Here is a 27,027-nt window from a genome sequence, read left to right as displayed (position 1 = left end):
CAGAGACCACATTTCAGTTCAGTTCAGTCACTTAGTTGTGTCCAGCTGTTTGTGACCCCATGGACTGCAGCACGCCAGACTTCCCTGTCCATCACAGACTCCTGGAGCTTGCTCAAACTCATGTTCATCGAGTCAATGATGCCATCCAATCATTTCATCCTCTGTCGTCCCCTTCTCCTCCAATCTTCAATCTTTCCAAGCATCAGGGTATTTTCTAATGAGTCAGTCCTTTGCATCAGGTGGCCAAACTATTGGAGCTTCAATTTCAGCATCAGTCCTTCCAGTTAATATACAGGACTGATTTCATTTAGGATTGACTGGTTTGATCTCCTTGCAGTCCAAGGGACTCACAAGAGTCTTCTCTAGCACCACAGTTTGAAAGCGTCAGTTCTTCAGTGCTCAGCTTTCTTTTTGGTCCAACTTTCACATCCATACATGACTACTGGAAAAACCATAGCTTTGACTAGACAGCCTTTTGTCAGCAAAGTAATGTTTCTGGTTTTTTTTTTTAAATAATGCTGTCTAGGTTGGTCATAGCTTTTTTTCCAAGGAGCAAGTGTCTTTTAATTTCATGGCTGTAGGCACCATCTGCAGTGATTCTGGAGCCAAAGAAAATAGTCTCTGACTGTTTCCATTGTTTCTCTATTTGCCATGAAGTGATGGAACCGGATGCCATAATCTTTGTTTTTTGAATGTTTAGTTTTAAGCCAGCTTTTTCACTCTTCTCTTTCATCAAAAGGATCTTTAGTTCCTCTTCATTTTTTGCCATAAGGGTGGTGCCATCTGCATATCTGAGGTTATTGATATTTCTGCTGGCAATCTTGATTCCAGCTTGTGCTTCCTCCAGCCCAGCGTTTCTCATGATGTACTCTGCATATAAGTTAAATAAGCAGGATGACAATATACAGCCTTGACGTACTCTTTCCCAATTTGGAACCAGTCTGTTGTTCCATGTCTGGTTCTAACTGTTGCTTCTTGAACTGCAGATAGATTTCTCAGGAAGCAGGTAAGCGACCCCATTTACCACTCATTTCAGCTTACTGCCCTGAGAGAGGGTCCAGGCCATATGCAAAAACATGAAGTCCAGCAGACTCCTTCAATTAAGAAGATAAAGTTTAGGACTTTTCTGGTGGTCCAGTGGTTAAGAATCTGACTGACAATGCAGGGGACATGAGTTTGATCCCTGGGCCAGGAAGATTCCACTTGCCATGGGGTGCCTAAACCTGTGTACCTCAACTACCGAAGCCTGTGTCCCCTAGCCTGTGTTCCCTAGCCCGTGACCCCTAGCACCTGTGCTCCATAACAAGAAAAGCCGCATCAATGAGAAGGTCACACCACAGCTAGGGAGTACCCCCACTCACTGTAACTAGAGAAGGCCCACAAGCAGCAACAAAGACCCAGCACAGCCATACATAAAGAAATAAGTAAACTTTTTTAAAAAAGAAGACTAAGTTGAAAATCTGGGGAGGTGAAGGCAGCTAGGGTTTGTCAGATGGAGCACTGGAGAAGACAGTGCTGCACAGAGAACTCTGCAGACCTGCAGACATTGCCCTTCAAATATTCAGCTGAATATCAATCAGCACAGGTACTTAAAGAAACGACCCACGGCCAGGAAAGGCCCATTCAAAAAGATTAGCAGTAACAGTGCCCAGTGCTCACACAAGGCCAGGAATTATACCTGTTCCCATCAGTCAGACTGGAAAAGCCTCATGATTCATGGGGCATGATAAGATACACAGAAAGGCCTTGACTCAACAGCAGGAAATAATTAGCTCTGGACTGAGTTTTGTTTCACTTAAGTTAGAAATGAGGTCCTAAATTATCAAACTTTTTCCAAGTACCTGAACTGCATTTCAAAACAAGGTTCAAGAATATTAATTGAAATACAAAATATACAGTACATAGCAAGGTAAATTCTCACTGTCTGGCATCCAATCAGAAGTTACCAGATATTTTTTAAAAGCTTCAATTGAAAACTCCAATTAAAAAAATTTTTTTAAAAGCTCCAACATAAAACTCCAATTGAGGAGGAAAAAATAAATCAATTAATTGAGATAGATGCAAAACTGATCTGGAGTTACAATTAGCAGACAAAGACATTAAAACAATTTTAGTAACTAATAGTTTATATGTTCAAAAGCAGAGGCAAAGGAGATTTATAAGCCTACAGATCAATGAATCTCCATAAACCCCAACGTAAAAAGCACAAAAATTCTATACCAAGATGTGTCATAATCAAGTTGCTCAAAATTGTCTATAAAGAGAAAATCTTAAAAGCATCCAGAGATAAAACACATCAGGACAGAGACAAGAACGTAAGTATGACAGCAAATTTGTCATTGGAAACACTGCAAGTAAGAAAACAATGGATCAGCATATTTAAATTGTTGAAATAAAAATAACTTTCAAAAACAAAGCCAAAAAAGAAAAAATACTTTTAGAGACATACAAAGGCTGAAACAACTCATTACTAGCAGACTGGCACGACAAAAATATTAAAAGAAATTCTCCAGAAAGAAAAAAGTTATACCAGATGGAAATACAGATTTGCACAAAGTAATGAAAAGCACAAAAAAGGTAACTACATGGGTAAACATAGTGTTTTTTTTATTATTATTTTCATTTCTTTAAATGATAATTTACTGTTTAAACAAAGAGTAATAATAACAATGTAGTGTGGGGTTTATAATATTTATAAAAGCAAAACATATGACAGTAGCAGAAAGGTCAAGAGGAGAAAAATGAAAGTACTATACTGTCTGTCTCAAACTATAAAGGGGCATAGTATTACTTGAGCGTAGCCTATGATAAGTAAAAGATGTAAACTATAAATCCTAAAGCAATCCTACAACAACAAAGATTTACAGCTAATAACTAACAGAGGTAATAAAATAGAATCATAAAAGCATTCAGTTAATCCATAAGATGGCAAAAAAAGGAGAAAGGAAACAAAGAAAAGATGGAATAAATAGGAAAGAAATAGCAAGACACTACATTTAAACGTAACCATGTGAATCACCACATTAAATATGTGTTCTACATACCCCAATTAAAAGATATTGTCAAGAGTCCATTAAAAAAAAGTAAAATCCAACAATACGACGCCCACAAGAAACATACATAGGAGAAAATTTCTGTGAGTTGGTTAGAATGTTTTCTTTTAGTTACAAAATGAAAATAATAATCCATAAATGATTAAATTGATAAGTCAACTTCATAAAAATTTAAAATGCATGCCCTTTGAAACACACTGTCCAGAAAATGAAAAGACAAGCCAACTCTGGCAGAAAATATTGCAAATCATAAAATCCAGTTAAGGACTTGTATCTATAATACATAAAGAACTGACAAAAGTCAACAAAAAAACCTACTATAAAAGTGGGCAGAGATTTGAGTAGGCACCCCAACAACAAAGATACACAAATGACAAATGAGCACATGAAAAGATACTCACCATCATTAATCACTAGAGAAATACAAAATGAAGCCACAATTATACACTGATACACATGTGCTCGCTTCAGCAACACATATACTAAAATTGGAACGACACAGAGAAGATTAGCATGGCCCCTGCACAAGGATGACACGCAAATTCGTGAGGCGTTCCATATTTTTACAGAGAATGAGATGGCTGGATGGCATCACCGACTCGATGGACATGAGTTTGAGTGAACTCCGGGAGTTGGTGATGGACAGGGAGGCCTGGCGTGCTGTGATTCATGGGGTCGCAGAGAGTCGGACACGACTGAGCGACTGAACACATGTATCAGAAGGAATGCAATTAAAAAGCCTGAATATATCAAGGATTCATTTAGAACAAACGGAACTCTCATGCACTGTCACTGAGAATGCAAAATGGTACAACTGCTTTGGAAAACAGTTTGGCAGTTTCTTATAAAGGAAAATATCCATGTGACATACGATCCATTCCTAAATTCACCCAAAGAGAAATGAAAGCCTGTGTCCATACAAAGACTTGTCCCCACATGTTCAGAGAAATTTGTCAACATTCCAAACTGGAAACAACATGAAAGCTCATCAATAGATTACTGGATGAACAGAATGTATTATATCCATACAGTCATACAGTATGCAGTAATAAAATGGAGCTGTCATTGCAATGACATGGATAAATGTTAAAATAATGTTGCAGAGAGAAAGAAACTAGACCAAAAAGAATACATACTCTAAGATTCCACTTATTTAAAACTCTGGAAAATGTGAACTTATCTCTAGAGACAGCTGATAAATGGTTGCCCCAGGTTGGGGAGATTAGGTCTGTAAAAGGTCAGAGGGAAGGAGCGCAAAGAGGGACAAGACAACTTTTAGGGCAATATCTCTGGTCATTATCTTGATAATACTGTTGGTTTCAAAAGTATATATGGATGTCAAAACTGCTATATCTCAATAGAGCTGTTGAAAACAGGTAGGATCACTGTCAACAAGGAATTAAAAATCTGCTTATTGAAATAAAGCATACACAAAAATAATGTAATGAACAAGAAAGACAGTGTTTCCCACAGAAAACATGAATAGTACCCAACAGTGTTCTTACATGTTCATGTGTATCAGAATCAACTGGAGGGAGTGTTAAAACATGGTCTTGCTGGATCTAAGATCCAGAGTTTCTAATTCAGTAGATCTGGGATGGGACTTAACAATTTGTATTTTAAACTAGCTCTCTGATCTTTCATACAAGATGCATTGGCTTAGAGACAATCACCACTCTTTCAGAAAACAATTAAATCTCAAAGTGAGTGAAGTCGCTCAGTCATGTCCAACTCTTTGTGACCCCACGGACTGTAGCCTACCACGCTCCATCCATGGGATTTTCCAGGCAAGAGTGCGGCAGTGGGTTGCCATTTCCTTTTCCAGAGGATCTTCCCAACCCAGGGATTGAACCTGGGTCTCCTGCATTGTAGGCGGATGCTTTACCATCTGAGCCACCAGGGAAGTCTATTAAATCTCCAACTTCTGAGTAAATTAAGAGTCAGGCAAGGATACGGTCCTACTAGTCAAAACCCAGTTTCTGTTCTCTTTTAGCTTTTCTCTTACAGCCTTTTGGGAAATAGTTACTGTGGTAATCAGAAATGATAAAGATGCAATCACCTCTCAGTATCCATGGGGGGTTGCTTCCAGTACCCCCTGCAGATACCAAACTCCTCGGAGGCTCACATCCCTCGCGTATTTAGTATCTCTTCCTCGATCATGGACTTCGGTGCTCACTATTTCCTTTGAGGGTAACACCTTTTATCCCTCATGCTTACTTTTATCTGGCTAATTCTAATTCATCCTTTAGGGCTGAGCTTAGACATACATCAGTCTGTGAAGAACTTTCTCTGGCATACTCCTACATTCAGCCTTCCGCTCAGGCAAACTTTCTGCTCCTCTAGTCTCTATTTCCTGCCTCTACCTAGCACTCCCTGAGGTTGAGCCTTGACTTCATCTTCTAAATCAGTTTACCATGCTCATCCCATTTCTTTCTCCTCAAAAACTAATTTATTTCTCTTTAGGTGACTGCAGGAGCATTTGGGACATTCCAGCATTCCTGCTCCTCTCTGAGTTACCAAGCCAGTCAGGGAGAGAGAAGGAAGAAAAGAGCGGTAACAAAAATCTAGAATCATAAAGTGGGAAAGGAAGGCCAGGGGATGAAATTGTAAATCCACAACATCACACGCACACGCAAACTATGTGGGGGACGCTGATGATTATCACTCTAAGGGTAGTAATTTCAAGTGGTACCAATCTTTAACCCAGATTGGATCACAGGACAAATCATGCTTCCCAGTTCATACTCATGCATTTGACTTATTTATGGTCTGCTTTTATAGTTTTTGATCACAATTTCTAGGAGGCAGCTGGTCCCTAAATCAACAAGTCAGTAAAAATCAACCAAAGTTCTAGTCCTGTTAACAGAACTACCTACGAAGAGGTCAGCGCTGTTTTGGAACACATTTAAAACATTTATGAGAGCCACCGAAAAATGTCTGTTCATGAAACCAGGTTACATTAAGCATCCTGACTGTATTTTTCCATGACTCTAGACTTTGGTTACAGCAGCCCAAAACAAGGGTTGAAGAAAAAGAATAAAAGTGATCCAGGAAAAAAAAAAATCTTTCCTGAAAATTTTTGTTTCAACCAGAGGGATGGAAGTTCTGAGGACAAAAAGCAAAGTTGAGGACGCCTGGGCATCTTTCTCAGGAAGAGCAGTTGTCACATCACACTTTCAGGGGTTGAGAGTCAGGGCGGCTTCCCTGTGGCTCAGATGGTAAAGAGTCTGGCTGCAATGTAGAAGACCCAGATGTGATCCCTGGGCCAGGAAGATTCCCTGGAGAAGGAAATGGCCCTCCACTCAGTATTCTTGCCTGGAGAATCCCATGGACAGAGGAGCCTGGCAGGCTCCAGTGGGGTCACAAAGAGTTGGTTGCAACAGAGGAACTAAAGCACACACACAGTCAGGGTGGACTATTCAGTCTGTCTTCAGCAGGGAGCGTCTGTCCACTTCAGGAGATGCTGCCTAGAGGTCCAGTCTTAGAAGAACAACCCCAGTTCTCTGGGAAGGTACACCAACATTTGGAAGGTAGGATGGCACTAAATAACCACAGCCCAGCAAAGAAGCTAACCTGGAAAACTTTCAGATTCTACTGCTGCAACAGCCAACAGTTGGGGGCCACACCCCAAAGAGTATGACAATCCCAGCAGAACTGACCTAGAAAAACCTTTATTCCCCTGCCAAAGAAAAAAATCTGATTCCCCAAAGGAAAGAATACTTTGACTTCACACTCTTTCTGGTGGACCTATATTTTGATGACTATATGATGAATGAAGAAAAAAAAAAAAGGTTGGATTCTGACTAGGAAAGTTTCTCATAAGGTTTCCCATAATCTTGACTTTTTTTATGCTCTGCAGAAAAAGAAAAAAAAGATTAACAAAAAGGAATAAAGAGCACTAACCAAAGAAATTTCTCTCTCCCAAATTTGCAGCACCTCTGAACTTCCTTGAAAGGGAAGGACAAAGCAGCCGTTTGCTCAGCTTAGATCATTTTGATTGAGACTCATATGTTATTTTAAATGAACATTGCTCAGGTAGTTAAGCCTTAAAAACCAACCATCCTTGACAACTGTCCAATTCTCTTTTTTTAAAGTCTTACCTTAAGGGTTTCAGAAGCACATTTTCAAGTAGGCTGTAGTGGGAGGGGACTAGGCTTCCTCCCTGCTTCACAGCTCAATGGGGCTTCTCGCCTTTGTTCATTTTTGTCTTTGAAAACTTTATGTTACAATTAAAAAGGAAAAAAAAAAAAAAACCAGAGCAAACTTAAAAAGCAAACATGCTGCAGTTGCTTTAAGCTGTTGGAACAATGCAAAATTCCAATGCATATTAAGTATATAATCTAATAAAACACTTATTTTTTAAGATTTTACTCTTATTACTTGACTAATAATGTTAAAAAGGAAAATAAAGGGCTACATTTCTCCAGTGACACTGGGAGTTTACACTAATTTTTTTTGTTGTTGAGTGGGGGAGTGGATGACACAATAGCAAGGCAAGCATACCAAAGGGCAGCTAAAGTCTTCTTTGAACTTCCTATGCATGGAGTCCCTCTGTAAGACTTCCCAGGGGGCTCAGATGGTAAAGAATCTGCCTGCAATGCACCTGACCCAGATTTGTTCCCTGGGTTGGGAAGATCCCCTGGAGAAGGGAATGGCAACCCACTCCAGTATTCTTGCCAGGAGAATTCCATGGACAGAGGAGCCTGGTGGGCTATATAGAACATGGAGTCACAAAGAGCCAGACACTACTGAGTGGCTAACACTTTCACTTCACTTTTAGACACTTAAGTCCTGATGTAAGACAATGTTTGCAGTTTTTACTTCCATACTGCATATAACATACATATATATATATATTTTTTTACTTTGTGGAAGCTCTAGTCTTACACCTTATAGTAATGCCAACAAAAATGTTTAAGGAAAGATCATCCAAAAGAAGACATGACATTTTGCAAAGCCTTCAGTTTATCTTTAGAAAGTGCAATTATAAACGATGCTTGAATCAAGCTGCCCAGACAGACACTTGTGTTAACATGGAAATTCTGCTACCATTAGTTCTTGCTCAGTAAATGCAAATATTGTGAACACTGTTCAACCGCAGGGAATGTCATATCTACCACTTTTATGACAGTAATAATGTGAAACATGCTTGCAAGTAATAAACATATTTATTAAATAGACCTCCATTCAAGTTAGGTATACATACGTACAAACACACATTTTATTGGACAGACTATTAAGTGGCCATAGCCTATGTGTTCATATACAATATAATATGCATTCACATCCCCTTTAAATTGTGCAACTATAACAACACAATGACATTTAAAGGATGCTCTTGCTTAAATATATATTGTTAAATATACTCTTCTTGGGGCTACCCGGTGGCACTAGCTGTAAAGAACCTGCCTGCCAATGCATAAGACATAAGAGACTCAGGTACAATCCCTGGGTCTGGAAGATCCCCTGGAAGAGGGCATAGCAACCCACTCTAGTATTCTTGCCTGGAGAGTCCTGTGAACAGAGGAGCCTGGTGAGCTATGGTCCATAGGGTCGTAAAGAGTCAGACATGACTGCAGAGTCTTAGCACACACGCATACATGTTCTTACCAAGACTGAAATAAATCTTTTTTAGGAGAAAGGAACAAGTATGCATCTTAATTTCTACTGAAGGTCTGCTTTAAGCTTTCCTAGGAAAACCATATTAAAATCACATACACTAGCTTTCCAATGTAGTAAATATATATATTTCATGATATCTTTATCTTCTAAAGGGGCTGGAGGTATGTCCATATTTCTTTTTCCACATGGCTTTCACAGCTTTAAATTCTGACATCTATTATTAAATTTCATTCTTTGATGTGGGTGTTCAAACTTAAAAAAGAGACTATAAAGCAATCTCTCTTCCTTTTCTTCCTGCCAAATAGACATTTTTCTAACTTAAATATTTTTTATATCCTTAACTACAAGTTTCTGTCATTTTCTTCATCCATGTTCAAACTGTGAAATGAGAAGATATATTTGGCTTTAAAAAATAAAATGACGAAACTTTGTAAATATCAATGGCCTTCAAGTCTCATGCTGAAATATGGATGCCATATGTATTCTGACAGAGTCTCAGGAAAAACATCAAATGCCAGAATAGCTATCTTCACATTACGCGTATGGGGAAATTAAGGCACAGAACTAAATTGCCTGTCTAACAGCTCAGAAAGGATGTATCTACAAGTACAAACTGATTGAGAGGGAGCCAAATAATTTAATACAAATCATTTTTCAAAATAACTCTTTTACTTTAGTAATATTTTTCTAACCTTTCATTTTTATACACAGCTGAATTCTCTGCCAAAAATGGAACATCAATTCAAATATCATTATCTTAAATTTACAATAATTTTTATAGCTTGGGCAGAATTTTACCTTCATATATCTATGAAGAAAATAGTCTGTAAGTAAATTAATAGCAAAACAAATCTGCATGTTTTGAGGATGTTTAACTACATACGATAAAATAGCTTTATGGGCTGTTGCTGATTTAGAAACAACCATTTCATTACAAGCAAATTAATAAGTAAATCATTTAAAGTTTATTTTTTAAAAATTGTCCTATCTACCTCTATCTGAATGCTTTGTAAATTTAACCCCAGTTCTGCATGTTTCAGTTAATTTTATTTCTTGCTATCTCCCCAATTTTCTCCACTATACCGTAATTGTTATGATGGCCCTTTTCAGTATAAAACATTTGAAATTCTGCTTTCTAAATTATAATACTTCTGGCAACCACTGAGCAGTCTCCAACATTACAGTTTTATCTTTTTGTAAATGTCATATACAGTTGATCCTTGAACACACAGCAGTTAGGGGCACCAATCCCCTATCCAACTGAAAATTCATTTATAACTTTACAGTTACCCTTTCATATTCATGGTCTGCTCCTCAAATTCAGCCACCTGTGGATCCTGTAGCAAATATTTAGTGAAAAATACATGTATATGTGGACCAGTGCAGTTCAAATCTGTGCTGTCCAAAGGTCAACTGTAAATGGGACTGTATAGAATGTAACCTTCAGAATCTGGCTTCCTTCATTCAGCACAACTCATCCAAATTGTTGTATGAATCAATGGTTTCCCTTGTATGGATATAACACAGTTTGTTAAACCATTTACCCTTAAATACATTGTTTCCAGTTTTGAATTGACCTTCCATAAACAGTCATGTACAGGTTTTGTGTGAACATATGCCTACATTTCTCTAAGTTAAAAACCCAGAAATGGGATTTCTGCATATGACAGGTTTAATTTTATATGTTTAATTTTATAAAAATTATACATATATAATTTATGTTTAATTTTATAAAAAGAGGCCAAATTGCTTTTCAGAGTAACTCTGTCATTTTGCATTTCTACCAGTGATGAATGCAAGTTCCAACTGCTCCATATCCTCATCTGCACTTAGTATTGTCAGAATTTTTAAAATTATCCATTCTAATAGATGTGCAGTAGATCTTAAAAAGGTTTTAATATGCACATCTCTAATGACTAATGATGGTGAACATCGTTTTGTGTGCTTATACCCAGTCTGTATATTATTTTAAGTGAAATGTCTGTTCAAGTCTTTGTCCTATTTTAAAAATTAGGTTGTTTTCACACTACTCAGTTATGAGAGTATTTTTTTTTATTTTACTTACTTTTGACACAAGAGCTTTGTCAGATATAGGCTTTGCAATTTCCCTCCTCAGAATGGAGTTTGTCTTTTCATGTTCTTAACATTGGGAGACCAAAAGTTTTTTTTTTTCCTAAAGATCATCATAACTTTTTTTTTTCTATTTTTTTTATTGGAGGCTAATTATTTTACAGTATTATATTGGTTGGTTTTGCCATACATTGACATGAATCTGCCCCGGGTGTACATGAGTTCCCCTTCCTGAACCCCCCTCCCACCTCCCTCCAAAAGTTTTAAATTTTGATAAAGGTTGATTTATCAACTCTTTATTTTGTGGATATATACTTATACAAATGGTGTAATGCCTGAGAATTTTTTTGCTTAACCTCATATCATAAATATGCTTTCATATTTCATCTTTTAAAAGGTTTATAGTTTTGTGTTTTACTTGGTATTTGGCAAATTCTGAGTTTTTCTTTAATCAGGCATGAAGTTTAGGTCAAAAGTCTTTTAATTTTTTTTGCTTGTTCTTTTTTGTTTTTGATGTTCTTCACTTGCTCTAATATCATTTGCTGAAAAGATCAATTTATTTTTGTACCGCTGTCCAAATCCTTCAGCTGTAGATGCTCTCTTTTGGTCCCCTGACAATTGTTTGTTCTTTTGCCCATACTGTACTGTCTTGATTACTGTAGTGATATAAGAAGTCTTAAAATCATGAAGTGTAATTCATATGAGCTTTTTCCTTCTTTTTACATATTATTTTATGGTAATTCTTTTGTCTTTCCAAAAAATTTTGAGAATCAGTTTGCTCATATCTACAAAAAAAATCCTTCTGGAAATGTTACTGAAGCTTCAATAAATCTATTGATCAAATTGGGGAGATGATTTTCTTTCTATCAGTTTTATCTATTATACAAAGTGTCAACATCTCCACCCATAATTGTGGATTTGTCCATTTCTCTTCTCAGTTCAGTTAGTTTTTGCTTCATGTATTTTGAAGCTTAGTTTTTTAGTTCATACAAATTTAGAATTGTTACATCTTATTGGTGAACTGATTTCCTTTATGTTGCTGCTGCTGCTGCTGCTGCTGCTAAGTTGCTTCAGTCGTGTCCGACTCTGTGCGACCCCATACACGGCAGCCCACCAGGCTTCCCTGTCCCTGGGATTCTCCAGGCAAGAACACTGGAGTGGGTTGCCATTTCCTTCTCCAATGCATGAAAGTGAAAAGGGAAAGTGAAGTCACTCAGTCGTGTCCGACTCTTAGCGACCCCAGAGACCGCAGCCTACCAGGCTCCTCTGTCCATGGGATTTTCCAGGCAAGAGCGCTGGAGTGGGGCGCCATTGCCTTCTCCGCTCCTTATTGCTATGTACTTCTTTATTCCTGATATTTTACTTTTCAGTTTTGGGGGAGTGGTTCTAAAGTTTCCTTTATCTTGTTAAGATAGCTGCTTCAGCTTTCTTTTAATGATTAGTGTTTGCACAGAACATCTTTTTCTATCCATTTACTTTTAATCTACATGTATCACTGTATTAGAAGGGAGTTTCTTATGGGAAATACAGAGTAGAGTCGTGTTTTCTTTGACTTCTTTTTGATTATGTATTTTATTTATTGCATTTAGATCACTTATGTCTAATATATTTATTGATGTGTTTGGGTTTATATCTACCAATCTGCTATTCGGTTTCTATTTGCTCTCTTTTTTAATTCAGGTATCAGTCAGTTTCTAAGGAGAAACTTGGATTACTTGAGCATTTTTTTAGCATTCCATTTTAATTTATCTATTGCATTTTTTATTATCTCTTGTATAATTTTGTAGTGGGTGCTCTTCACCTCTCATAGTCTATTCAGAATCACATTTACCACTTCAAGTGGAACATGGAAACCTTATCATATTATAGTTCCCTTTATCATTCTCCATTATATTATAGTTACCTTATATGTACATTGAAAATTCCATCATTCAGTGTTAAAGTTTTGCTTTCAACTGTCAGACATATTTTAAAGAACTCAAGGGGAGAAGAGTAGGCTACAATGTATATCCAATATCTACTATTTCCTTTGCTCTTCTTTCATCCTTTATGTTTCAAGTTTCCTTCTAGTATTATCTTCCTCCTATCTGAAGAACTTTCCATAAAAGTTATTCCAGAACTGACTTGAAGGCAGAAAATTCTTAGTTATCCTTCATCTGAAGATGTCTTTATTTCTCCTTCATTTCTATGCAGTATTTTTGCTGGATATAGAATTCTGGGTTAGAGGTGCTTTTCAGTAATTTTAACATGTTGTGTCAGTCACTTCCTTCTGCCTTCTAGTTTTTAATGAGAAATCCACAGTTGTTAAAATTGTATTTTCCAAATAACATTGAATATTTTAACTCTGGCCAATTTCAAGATTTTTTGTGCATTAATTTTTGTAGCATTTTGATGATGATGTGTCTGAACACAGATATGTTTAAGATTATTCTGTTTGGTTTTCACAAAACTTCTTGAATCTATAGACTATTTTCCTTCCCAACTGAGGGAAGTTTGGGGCCATTATTTCTTCAAAAAATTATTTGTACTATATTATTTTTTTCCTCCTTCTAGAACTTCAAGGACACAAATGTTAGACTTTTTTGTTTTTTTCAGCTCATAGTTTTGTGAAGCTCTCTGTATTCCCTGTCCCATGAATCTCTCTTTATTCCGTTCCCAAACATTTTTCTTCTTTGTTAACCAGTAAGATAATCAAGTTTACTGACTCTCAGTCTTTCACTTCCATTATGTTATTGAGTTGATCCAGTAAGATTTTTATTATGAGTTTTGTATTTTTTAGTTCGAAAATTTGCATTGAATTCTTCTTTATGTTTCCAATTTCTTTGTTAAGACTTCCCATTTTAGCATTTGTTTCAAGAGTGGTTGTGATTGCTTGAGTATTTTGTAAGAAACAGCTTCTATAAGTCTCTGTCAGATAACACCAACATGTGAATATATTCCCACCGTTGGCATCTATTGATTGTCTTTTCAATGGAATTGGGGTTCTTTATATGCCAAGTAATTTGGGGTAAAATGTTGGACAGTTTTGATGTGATATTATGATACTACATATCTTGTTTATATCCTATGGATCATGTAATATTTTGGTTAACAGGCAATCAAACTAGGTGAGGTTCAGTTCACAAACTCCTAATTGTCTTTTGTGGGCTAGGGTTCCAGTGTTAGGTTAATTTTCAAAGCCTTGCAGTGCTATTCAGATTTTTCCTATGCATGTGCCATGGCATGGCCAGTAGACATAATGGGCAGTGATTTATCCATTTAATTCACTGAAGTTTTGATACAATAAATTAGATAAGTGTACAACAGCTCAGGGATGAACCCAGGAGGACATAAACATCTTTATGGGGTCATTTTCCCACGTTTATAGCATAACCGCTGATATTTTTATTTCCTTGGGCTCCCATTTTCAGCCCTTTATCTGTAAATTTGGGGCTTTAGTTACGTTATTCAGTTGCTAGAACAGAGAGAGAAAAAACAACGTGTATGTGCTCCACCATCTTGGGATCACTGATGTGAGAAGGCTCCCCTCTTTCAGATGTTTGACTCCTGCCACCATCACTGTTGATGATGGAACTGCTTGGGGCCTGAATACAAGGAAACGGAGAAAAGAAAAAAAATCCTCCCCTCTATCTTTGCCACTCTGCAACCAGAACTAGAGGCCTTCTCCTGGAGCTCTCTCTGTCTGAGCTCTGGTGCCCATATCTGGGTTTCAACTCCAATAAGGTTAGGACAGTAGATACTGGAAGGGGAATAATGGTAAACTCTCCATCAGTTTAGGAGTTCTTTCAATTCTGATCTACTTCCCTAATCCACCTGCTACTGTTTGCTTTTCAGTATCCTCACATAATGACTCCATGAATTCTGTCCAGGTTTTATAGCTGAATTCAGTGGGAGACACAAGGTGGAGTGTGCCTATTCCATTTTATCTGGAACCAAAACGCTGCTAATTTTTTTTTTAATTGTGAAATGACTGCATCAAACACACTGAAAAATACAGAAAAATATGTAAAGTTTAAAGAATAATATAATAAATTCCAGTGTACCCTCACCTATGAGAAAAACTTGAGGATACTAACTAGTCCCTGAGAATCTCACTGTGTGTCTGTCCTATGTTCATATTTCTCTTTCATAGAGGTAATCGGTACCTCGACCTTAGAGGAATCATTCTTTTACATCCTTTCATAATTTTGTTACTTAAATATATAACCCTGAACAATATGCTATTTAGCTTTTTTATATCTTAATAAAACTTTTAATGTATATACAAAAATATGCACAGAAAAGTATATAAAGTATATACAGAAAATTACACAGGTCATGTGCCACTTAATTATGCCTCCAGCTCCTCGTCACCACCACCAACATTCATACTGTAATAAACACTCTTGCACATGTGTCATTATGGACAATGTGGGAAGTCATCAAGGAGTAGACCAGGAACAAATGTGCCACACAGTGTTTTGCAGCATGTAGTATGCCTGCATTGGCTACACCAGTCTATAGTTTCACCAACCAAATGTGAGGAGTCTCAAATCTCAGTTTTTGCCATACCTGGCATTATACAATTCCAATTTCAAGTTTCTACCTAATTCATGCTGTTAGAATCTGCATTTCTATTATTGTTAATGAGCTTGAACACTTTTAACTATGCTTGCTAACTCTTTGGGTGTCCTCCTCTATAAGTTGCCTGATATAACCACCTATCTTTACAATTGGGATTGCTATCTTTTTCTTTGTAACTCTCATGAGTTATTTTTATAGCCTAAATACTAATCTCTCATCATATTAGACACCATTGTTTTATTGTATTAATTAAGCATTAATTTTATTTATTTTTGTTGCTGAACATAGATGTTTGAATGTTTAATGTCATATGTACGCATGCTCAGTTGTGTCTAACTCTTTGTGACCCCGTGGACTGTAGCCCATCAGGTTCTTCTGTCCATGGAATTCTCCAGGCAAGGATATTTGAATAGGATGCCATTTCCTATTCCAGGGAATCTTCCCCACCTAGAGATCAAACCCATGCCTCTTGCATGAATTTTTAATATGTAAATTAATCAATTTTTGTCTTAAATTATCCTTTAGAGGCTTTAAAAAATATTTTTCTATCTCTAGGTCACAAAGATATTCTCCTGGGTTTTCTTCTACTATTTTTATAGCTTTATCTTCCACATTTATCTCTGTAATACACCTAGAGATTATTTATGTAAAAGGTTTCGGAAGGGATCCAGTTTTATATTTGTCCATTTAGTAAGCATTTTCTAAAAGTCACATAAAATGCAATCTGTCCTTTCTCCATTAATTTTTTGAGGCTGCTTTAATAAGTATTAAGTTTTTATAATTTAAGTTCTCTGTGCTTTTATTCTGTACTATTAGTCTCTCATCTGTTTGAAATACTCAAAAGTAGTTGTTGAATAAATACATTTTTATTTCACAAAATTATGAATAATTTTATGAAAGTATGGACTTTATAAAAGTATGAATTATAACTTTACCAAAGTATGGGTATTTTAATGGTAATTTTATAAAGGTATAATGAGTTCTAGGAGATCCTTATTCCTGTATATACGTTTTGGATTTGCTTATCTTATTTATCCTTGTATTTCCTATTATGGAACATCATGTCTGGGACAAAATCGGTCAAAGGATACATTTTAACACAAAGATATTATCAAATTACAACTATATAGGCATATAAAAATGTGCTAAGTGAGCACAGAAGAGAAAGACCAAATGGGAGATGAGAGAAACTGGATTTGAACCAATTCTGGCTTAAGCACAAAGAGTTCAGTTCTAAAGGCAAATAGGTGAACATATAGCCACTGGAATATAGTCCATTTATATAATTCTCTAGCAAATCTGCTTTGCCATCTGTCTTAGTCTCTAAATAACTTAGAGTTCAAGAGTTTACAGGGGGTTGCACTCAAGCTCAACTTTTTGGTAAATGGTTACAGGGCGCTGAACCCACACTCCAAAAGAACTAACAAACAAAGCAGTGTTGATTTCCTGTCCACTGCAATTCATCTCTCTCTACAATTGCCATGACAGTCTCTGATTACTGATATTATTATCCCCAGAAGATGGTTCATGGAAATTCTCATCCCCTGCTAGGCTGTCCCAGTTTTATAAAGTGAAAATCTGGTCAGCTTACTCTATAGGGGAGAAAAAGGCCACCAGGAAAAAAAAAAAGGCTGTTTAAAAAAGATAGCAGCTGCTGCGATGCGGCATTAATGCAGACACAGCAGAGTGAAGGCAGGATGTCTGTTTTGCTGTTGTGCTTCTCTTTTTTCTCCTTACTGCTTTAGTGACAATATCACTAGAGAGTTAATGGAAGCACCGTCATGGAATTTTCTGAACAACAAATGGTTACTCTCCCTAATTATTTCAAACTCAATGCATTCTCCTTCCAAAAAAGGAGAATTTTGCAGCATTCTTTATGTCCCTAAATTCATCTCCATCTCCCAGTACCCTTTCCAAATAAGGTACATTTATATCACGTTTAAACAAGCAAAATGAAATCAAGTAACCCAATCTTAATTAGGATTTTATGAATTCTGAATTTGTGACCAATATAGTTATTTATCTGAAATTAATCTGTACCAACAGTGTGTATGCTTGCTTATACATTATTGTAAATAATATTAAACTACTATCAAAAAACTTTAACTTAATTACTTTGGGTGCACCCATTAATATTTGGAAGGCTGATACATTAGAGCCAAAAGAAACCATTTTATCTAACATTCATCTTGCAGAGAAGGAACCTAAAACTCAGAAAAAGGGTCAGAGACTTCCTGTATTCATTTAAAAAGCCACCTAAAGATTTTTACTAAGCAAGTTTCCATTAGCTTCATCCAAATATACTTCCAAATGTGAACTGCATTCACATTTTTCTAACATATTTATTAATGTTTTACTTGACTTTAATCAGACAAATCCTTCTAACTTCAGTATCCCATTTGTAACACCAATATCATTTACCCTCTACTTTTTATTTAGTTGAAGAAATATTTAACATAGTCACATAATTTATAATTATGTGACAGTAAAAAACTAAATAAAATGGGGAAGTAGATTATTAAGGAGTATGAGACGTGAATTCATCATCAAGAGAAAATTAGAATTCTCAGATATATTCTCATTTATATTAAATGTATTCAATGGAAGGACTATTTTGCAAAGATAAAAAGCATTGCTGATCCATTATTACGAACATACACTAGGATAATTATTGCCTTTTAATATACTCTCTTTCTACCTTAAAACAATTGAACCTACAGATAAAAAATAAATATTAATTGAAGCTGAGGTCGTTCTGTATTGAGCCACAGGGAAATTCCCTAAAACAAAACATAAAAGAAAAAACAAGCATAAATTAAACTGCCAAAGTTCAAATGCTTCTACTTTTATGTCTATTAAATGCTTCTTAAGATGAGTATGAGAAAAGTTACTAAAGAAAATCTTAGTAAAAATTATTTTGAGTGAACCAGTTCCTAAATAAACTCTCATTTTTTTTCAAACATATATCATTTTTTTTTTATTAAAGAATGATAGTCTCCAGGTATATGAAGACTATAAAAAGCAGATGCAGGTCATTCTCAAAATAATTTCAAAGCTTGGTAGCTTATCAAATATGGAATTCTCCTCTGAAAAAATTAATTGTAATTAAGGACTATCATTAGCACTGGAAAGTCATTTTTCAAAGATAGTAATAGATGTAAATCACATTTCTTCTGTCCATGAATTGCCACAAAACTTCTCTAGGTCCTTTTCCAATACTGTATGGAAGTGACGGGGGAAATGGAAGTGAATCTAGGGCTTTGAGGGGAGAGAGAGGAGTCATAACCACATCAAAAGAGACGTTAAAAAATCAAGACCAAAAGAAATCTTGCTATTTATCTAGGTTTCCCATCATTATAGCAAAACCTGCCACCATCTTCCCCTCTACCAAAAAAAAGTCAGGGATTAAATCTGCCACATAGGTTAAGCAAGAGAATACCTGACCCTAATTACAATCTAATGTTAAGGAAGCCAGATGTGCACTACACAAACATATGAAAGGAGAATAAAAAGTTATGGACACATTCAAGCAAACGTTTCAAGGGAAATGAAGATTTACTGCATAAATCTAATAGGAAAGATGTTTGTGAACCATCTGGTAACTGACTTATATAGCCCCATACATTAGCAACTGTTGTCATGTTTTCAAAGTACAGAATTTCAAAACTGTGCTGAAGACTTTTGAATGCAGGGAGCTTGCAGGAAGGGATTAAAAAAAAAAAAGTCCTAAAGAAAAGGCTTGCACTTGACTTTTAAATAAAATTCTGAATGGTGTTTTCGAGGTTAATATAAGCACTATCTCTATCATACCCTTATTCAGCCCTTACAACCACTTTATGGGAGGGCAATGGGGCATTATGAGAATGGCCCTTTCACAGATGACATAACTGAGATTCAGAGAGTTTCAGTGACTTTCACAAGATTACCTGGGTGATAGTTGCAGAGTCCAGATTGCAAATTCCTAGAACTCTTCATTTCCTTCAACTATTTTTAGGCTTTGAATCAGAATATGAGGCTTATTGGCTGTGAGAGGTGTCCACTTTCTGTTTACCAAATTGCTCATGAACTAGTGTTGGCTCGTTGAACAGAGGCACTGAGGAATCCCAGGGCCAGGCACACACTGTGCCTCTCCTTGGAGGAGAATAGAGAATGCTTGTTAAACAAATAAATTAAGAAAGAATAAAGCAGATGTGGTATAGACATACAGAATGGAACACTACGCAGTCATGAAAAAGCATGAAATAATGTCATTTGCCGGAGAAGGCAATGGCAAGCCACTCCAGTACTATTGCCTAGAAAATCCCATGGATGGAGGAGCCTGGTAGGCTGCAGTCCGTGGGGTCGCTAAGGGTCGGACACGACTGAGCGACTTCACTTTCACTTTTCACTTTCCACTTTCACACATTGGAGAAGGAAATGGCAACCCACTCCAGTGTTCTTGCCTGGAGAATCCCAGGGACGGGGGAGCCTGGTGGGCTGCCGTCTATGGGGTCACACAGAGTCGGACACGACTGAAGTGACTTAGCAGCAGCAGCAGCAGCAATGTCATTTGCAGCAATATGGATGAACCTAGAGACTATCATACGAAGTGAAGTAATTCAGAAAGAGAAAAACAAATATCTTAAAATATCACTTATATATGGAATCTAAAAAAATGGTACAAAATTTATTTGCAAAACAGAGATAAGACTCACAGTCCTAGAGTAGAAACTTATGGTTACCAAAGAGGATGGGGGAGAATAAGTTAGGAGTTTGGGATTAACATATGCATACTATTACATATAAAATAGGTAAACAACAAGGACCTTCTGTATAGCACAGTGAACTATAGTCAATATCTTGTGTGTGTGTAATATATGCAGACACAACTGACTCACCTTCTGTACACTTGAGACTAACACAACATTGTAAATTAGCTATAATTCAGTAAAAAAAGAGAAAGGAATGTCAAGCAATTACTAGTGTCTAGAAAATACTCAGTAACATGATAGATGCTGGAATAAGGAAATAAAATATAGATTTTTTTGTCTCAATAAGACAAACAAAATGGAAAGCACAAGGTCCAAGTTATTAGAACTAAACTGTTCCATGCCAAACATAAGTACTAGGCCTCAGAAAAAGTTACGGTTTCAGTTTACTTGGAAATAATTAACTTATTGATGATAGGGAAAATAGGAAGGGAAATAAAAATGGCCTTCAAATAGACAAAAATATTAATAAAGCCAAAGCAAAATAAGAGAGCTTTAACAAGTAGCATTAAAAATGACATTGGTAAAATTGAGAATGTGTGCTTTGTGCTAAGTCGCTTCAGTCATGTCCAACTCTTTGCAACCCTATGGACTGCAGCCTGCTAGGCTCCTCTGTCTGGAGGAGTAATCTTGCCTGGGATTCTCCAGGCAAGAATACTGAAGCAGGTAGGCATGCCCTCCTCCAGGGAATCTTCCCAACCCAGGGATCGAACCTGTGTTTCTTATGTATCCTGAGTTGGCAGGTGGGTTCTTTACCACCTTTAGCACCACCTGGGAAGCCCAAAATTGAGAATATATTTCTTTTAACTTTAATTTCTAAGATGACATAATAAGAAACTTAACTTTCATACTCTGTCAGATACTGAAGAGTCCCAGAGGGAAAATGCGTATTACTTTTTACTATTTTTTTTAGAAAGTCACAATTTTGAAATCATTGTCTAGATAAAACTAATGATATTTGAAAGCGGATGTCTATATTGACTAAGATCTACCTCTTCCCTAACTTAAACTCTACACAGATGACTGTCAATATGCTAAGACCATGGTTGACCCAGAAGCATGCTCAATTTCCTTAAGCTCAATTTGTTTCTAAGATGCACAGTTCGATGTGATTTTCATGGTACCCTTATTTCTAACAAAAAGTTCAAAAAGGCAGGTTACAGAAAGGCGTCGGCAGTGACTAGACAGAGAGATTCCACTGCTTCTAAATCGTCAGGAAGCTTAGACTTAGTCCAGCCAAGTGGATGGAAAGTTGAAGCTTGACAGCTCACCCATGTGGGTTCTTTGGACTTCGTCGTGACTTCCGGCTCTAACCTGAGGTCCCTACAGTATGAGGCTTCATCAAAAGCAGGTAGAACAATGAGCTGCTTCTCTGCCACAAATATATACCCCCGCACCCTGCCCCACACCCAGTGGTAGCACCATGAGGATTCTGGGGCTGGCCTGTCAGAGCACTCCATTGCAGATAGCTACCATGAAGAATATCGCTGCAAATGAGAATAGATGTCCCACACCTCTCTGGAATAGTAATTTGTTAATTCTCATTCAAATCCAGCAGGCAGGACAATATAACTTGATCTCAATTGGCCATGTGGTCCTGACGGCGTCCTGCTAATGGGCTGTTCACTTAATTTATGTAATTTTAAAAAATTAAATAGTCCTATTTTAAATCCCCACTGCAGTCCTTCAGCTCGAAAGCACACATTTAAAAGTTACAGTGTCTTTCTAAATCAGCATTACCAAACTTCTTACCTTGTTGACTATGCTCTCCTAAAGTTTTACCTTTTCTTGGCTCCCCTTCCGGTTTGTAAGAAATAATTCCGAATCCCATTCACAAGTCACTTAATGCTCTGCTTCAGGAAACGAGGTTTACCAATTTGGTTTTAGACTGAAACATAAATCTGTCGCTTTATGAATATAAAGTAAGTATCCAGCTTGCTGAGTTATGATATATTTGCAAAGAGGACTACCTTAGTAGGGCAAATGCAGTATTCAAAAGTGAACAAAATAAAATTCACTCTTTGATATACATACGATTCCAGAAAACAATTCACAAAACATTTCATTGACAGCCTACTATGTCCAATGTATTGCCCTCACTACTGGTAACTTTATCTTTGTTTTAAAATAAACTTTTTTCTTTTTCTGAACATTTTTGAAGGCTTTTCTTTTATTAATTAATTCTTTAATGAATATAGCTGAGTATGAGTATAGTTTAATGAGTATCATTGCTTTAAAATGCTGTGTTAGCATCTTCCGTATAGCAAAATGAATCGGATATATATATGCTGCTGCTGCTGCTAAGTCACTTCAGTCGTGTCCGACTCTGTGTGACCCCATAGACGGCAGCCCACCAGGCTCCCCCGTCCCTGGGATTCTCCAGGCAAGAACACTGGAGTGGGTTGCCATTTCCTTCTCCAATGCATGAAAGTGAAAAGTGAAAGTGAAGTCGCTCAGTCGTGTCCAACTCTTCACGACCCCATGGATTGCAGCCTACCAGGCTCCTCCATCTATGGGATTTTCCAGGCAAGAGTACTGGAGTGGGGTGCCATTGCCTTCTCCGGGATATATATATAACTCCTCCCTTTTGGACTTCCCTCCTATTTAGGACACCATAGTGCATTAAGCAGAGTTCCCTGTGCTATACAGTAGGTTCCCATCAGTTGTCTATTTTATACATAGTATCTATACTATATATGTGTCAACCCCAATCTCCCAATTCTTCCCACTCCCCTTTCCCCCTTGGGGTCCATACATTTGTTCTCTACATTTGTGTCTCTATATCTGCTTTGCAGATAAGGTCATCTATACCACTTTTCTAGATTCCACATATATGTGTTAATACATAATATTTGTTTTTCTTTCTGACTTACTTCACTCTGCATGACATTCTCCAGGTCCAAAAAAAAAAAAAAAAGAAATTAACATAAAATCAATTTCTTTATCCTAGTCTGTGTATATAGTGGCTACTTGAACCTTCCTGAGGCTTCCCTTGGATTCAAGGCCTAGAACAACCATACAGACACAAAGAAAGCTTCTTAGAGGCATGTAAAACCTCTCATTGGCTGTCAAAATCCTTGCTCGCAGGGCTGAGCAACATTTGGAACTCCTCTCAGTTTTCTCCAGTCTAGAACAGCACATATCACTCTGGAATCTTCCATCAAGGATTTGGAGAGAAATGGACATTACGTCTCAGAACATATTTGAAGGCACATTCACTCAGTTCAGTTCAGTCGCTCAGTCGTGTCTGACTCTTTGCGACCCCATGAATCACAGCACGCCAGGCCTCCCTGTCCATCACTAACTCCCGGAGTTCACTCAAACTCACCTCCATGGAGTCGGTGATGCCATGCAGCCATCTCATTCTCTGTCGTCCCCTTCTCCTCCTGCCCCCAATCCCTCCCAGCATCAGAGTCTTTTCCAGTGAGTCAACTCTTCGCATGAGGTGGCCAAAGTATCAGAACTTCAGCTTTAGCATCAGTCCTTCCAATGAACACACAGGACTGATCTCTCTTAGAATGGACTGGTTAGATCTCCTTGTAGACCAAGGGACTCTCAAGAGTCTTCTCCAACACCAAAGTTCAAAAGCGTCAATTTTTCGGCGATTAGCTTTCTTCACAGCCCAACACTCACATCCATACATGACCACAGGAAAAACCATAGCCTTGACTAGACGGACCTTGGTTGGCAAAGTAATGTCTCTGCTTTTTAATATGCTATTTAGGTTGGTCATAACTTTCCTTCCAAGGAGTAAGCGTCTTTTAATTTCATGGCTGCAATCAGCATCCGCAGTGATTTTGGAGCCCCCAAAAATAATGTCTGACACTATTTCCACTGTTTCCCCATCTATTTCCCATGAAGTGATGGGACCAGATGCCATGATCTTAGTTTTCTGAATGTTGGCACATTCACTACTTTCTATATAAGAGACTCTGATCTCATTGTAGTGAGGTTCACACAGTTACTTTATTTCGGTTTATAAAATATTTTCTAATAAATTAGCTACACTTTGAGTGACAATCACACAGTACAGTAGTTCAAAAACAGGCTAGCTAATAATTCCAGTTATTTTTATAGTTTGTTCTTTTTGTGTTTTTGTTTTTGAGGTGTGGGGCATTAGGATGACATTAAATGATGCTGGATTCACCTAATCCCCTCACCTCAGTTCTTAATGGGTCCCTGGAACAAAGGGAAAATCAACCACTACATTCTGAAGTCCGAAAAGTCCAAGTGGAAGGAGAAAAGTGGCTAGATGATTTGTGTTCAGAGCAGATTTCCAGAAGGCAGCAGGAAACATGACCGAAAGAGAGTGTCTGATCCATTTAAATACAAAAGTGAATATATAATTTGTGTGTGTTCATTTAATATGTGTTCATCTAATCATGTAAATAAACTACATAATGTACATACTATTAATAGCTACATACAAGACTCTGAATATATATAATACATACACAGGATACATTAAGTATTAGGTCTATAAAGGTGCATGTGAAGATGAGTCAGAGCTGCTCAGTCCGCTTCTGAGGCTGTCCAGGGAGAGGGCCAATGTGGGGGATGCTGAAGGGAAGTGAGAGCCCATGACACCGCTGACCCGAGGGGCAATGCTTTATCTGTTCTGTAAATTGAGGTCCCAAGTTTCCAACTTAGATTTTGTTGGGGAGAGGTCTGCTACTTCCTCAGTACCTTTCCAGTCTGATCTATCATTGCTCCCCACAGGTACATGCTATCTTTGCTTCATACACTGATCTTCACCTGGCCCTCCTCCCTCCTCTGATAAAACAAACTATGTTTATTCCCAATTCTATTTCTTTCCACCCATCCAACTACTACTCCTTCTTTAAAGTCAAAGTCAGGCCCCACCTCCCATGTCAACTCTTCCTAGAAACTCTAGTTTGTAACCACCTTCCTCCCTTTTCTTAATTCTTTTTCCTCTATTCGACCTTTGAATGAACACTGTTGATTTCTGAAGATATATTCCACTTCTTCTAACTCATTTTCAGTTTTGAATTGACAGACTAAAGCCAGTGTGGATGATCTCTGAATATTCCCTTAGGTATGAACAACTGGTAGAACGTATGTCGAATCCTTTTTCCTCTCCCCATTCCAGTTAACCTGAGCCTGACCATTGACCCACTGTATTTTACATCTCAGTCAAGGCAGGGCACAGTCCGCTGCCTACAGGGTCTCCTGCAGCCGGAACAAGGAACTGTCCCTCTTTCTACCTCACTGGTCAGGGCTAAGACAGTCTGAGGTCTCCCAATCCTCTTGGCTGGCTAATGTCAGAATACTTTAGTAGTCAAAGTTGGAAGACATTCACATAAACTGATGGTTACAATCTCATATTTTAAATTCAGTGTAAAACATAGTCATACAGGAAGACTATCGAATGGCAAAACATATAAAAAAATAAAAGTTAGGTCATATTTGGATACAAAAAACTGTAATAAAGAATTGGCAACACCTACATCATCCATGAATAAGTGCTGTGAATAAGTCTTTAAAAGCTTCCTCACCACTACCTCTTCAATAAATCTGTATTATCAGAAGAATCCATTTAACAGCTAAAAACTATTATTCAATTTAAAAACAGTGTTTTGTTTTTCTACTTAATCACCAAGATCTATGGGTGTAAAAACCAGGGGTTCTTTTTGTTACTATCTACCCACAACCCTTTAAGAAGGTACCGTTTTCTCCATTTTTCAGAATTTCTCCCTCCTAAGCCATGGCATATCAAATGTACAGAAATACCACATTGGGAAAAATGAGGGTCCACATCTGTAGTCACTGAGTGGTCAGAAAGACTTGAACTTGGTTTTGGCTCACTTCAAAGCCCAGTATTCCCGCAGGGCCACTCTGACTAACTGAATGCAATGTTTCATATATACAGTATTTCGGCTACCTTTCAGTTAAGTAAGCTTTCCTGAAACAGTCCAATTGCTACATATTACATTCTTACTATGGAAAAAAGTACCTTCTAAGTTTCAAGGAGCTGAGTTAAAATTTTAAATTTGAACTATCAGAACGGAATCACATTTAACTCTGAGATCTGCTATCCTAATTCACGTCTAACTTAGGTCAGAATAAAAGGGGGAGACTTATTTCTTAAATAAGCTATTGCATTTATTAAAAGATACTGTATGCTTTAATACCTCCTAGCATGTACTTGAAATTGTTTTACAAAAGAGAAAATGCCTCTTTTTTAATAAGATATATATATACAATACTATGGTTCTGCTTATGGAACCCTGTATTTTTCTATCTGCTAACATAACTGACCTGTTTATAACTGTCTTTCAGTTTTCTGTTACATACATAAACGCCCACCAGCTTCCTTTGAATGCTTGATTTTTCCCCTCTGAATACATAGTAATATATTTATCCTCTTTGAACTGCATTAAAAAGATATACCTAACCACATTCCTCGGAGAAGGCAATGGCAAGCCACTCCAGTACTCTTGCCTAGAAAATCCCATGGACGGAGGAGCCTGGTAGGCTGCAGTCCATGGGGTCACTACAAGTCAGACATGACTGAGCAACTTCACTTTCACTTTTCACTTTCACACATGGAGAAGGAAATGGCAACCCACTCCAGTGTTCTTGCCTGGAGAATCCCAGGGATGGGGGAGCCTGGTGGGCTGCCGTCTATGGGGTCACACAGAGTCGGACACGACTGAAGTGACTTAGCAGCAGCAGCAGCAGCAGCAACCACATTCCTATCGCATCATAGAACTTTTACATGAAAAGCATAGGAAACACTCTTTCATTGCCACAAAAAGGAATATTTTCGCCATTTAGAAATGTTAGTTTTCAGTCTCCTGTTGAAAAATAGAGTTAAATCTTGGATGCAGTAAAGTTCTATTCATGTTGAGTAGTCATTATTATGGTGGCTTCTCTGCCTGATTGGTTAAAGAAGACAACACAATTTGTAATTGATTCTTCTTACCACTGAACAACTAATTTTGTCTTCC

The 27,027-nt window shown here is 37.3% G+C and overlaps 1 protein-coding gene and 1 non-coding gene across 6 annotated transcripts in view; one reads left to right on the top strand and one right to left on the bottom strand.

Annotated features, from left to right (window-relative positions):
* Positions 1-27,027, bottom strand: part of ESRRG (estrogen related receptor gamma) — a 700,961-nt gene that overhangs the window by 402,327 nt on the left and 271,607 nt on the right. The gene's annotated exons all lie outside the window — the stretch shown is intronic.
* LOC129551832 (U6 spliceosomal RNA) lies at positions 3,512-3,618 on the top strand. The gene has a single exon (XR_008685146.1). It is a non-coding gene; the product is annotated as a U6 spliceosomal RNA (small nuclear RNA).

This window comes from Moschus berezovskii, chromosome 17, assembly GCF_049115385.1.
Source record: "Moschus berezovskii isolate FMDL1 chromosome 17, NW_MosBer_1.0, whole genome shotgun sequence".
NCBI lineage: Eukaryota > Metazoa > Chordata > Mammalia > Artiodactyla > Moschidae > Moschus > Moschus berezovskii.
Note: the sequence above shows the minus strand (reverse complement) of the source record. Positions and strands in the feature narration are given on the sequence as shown.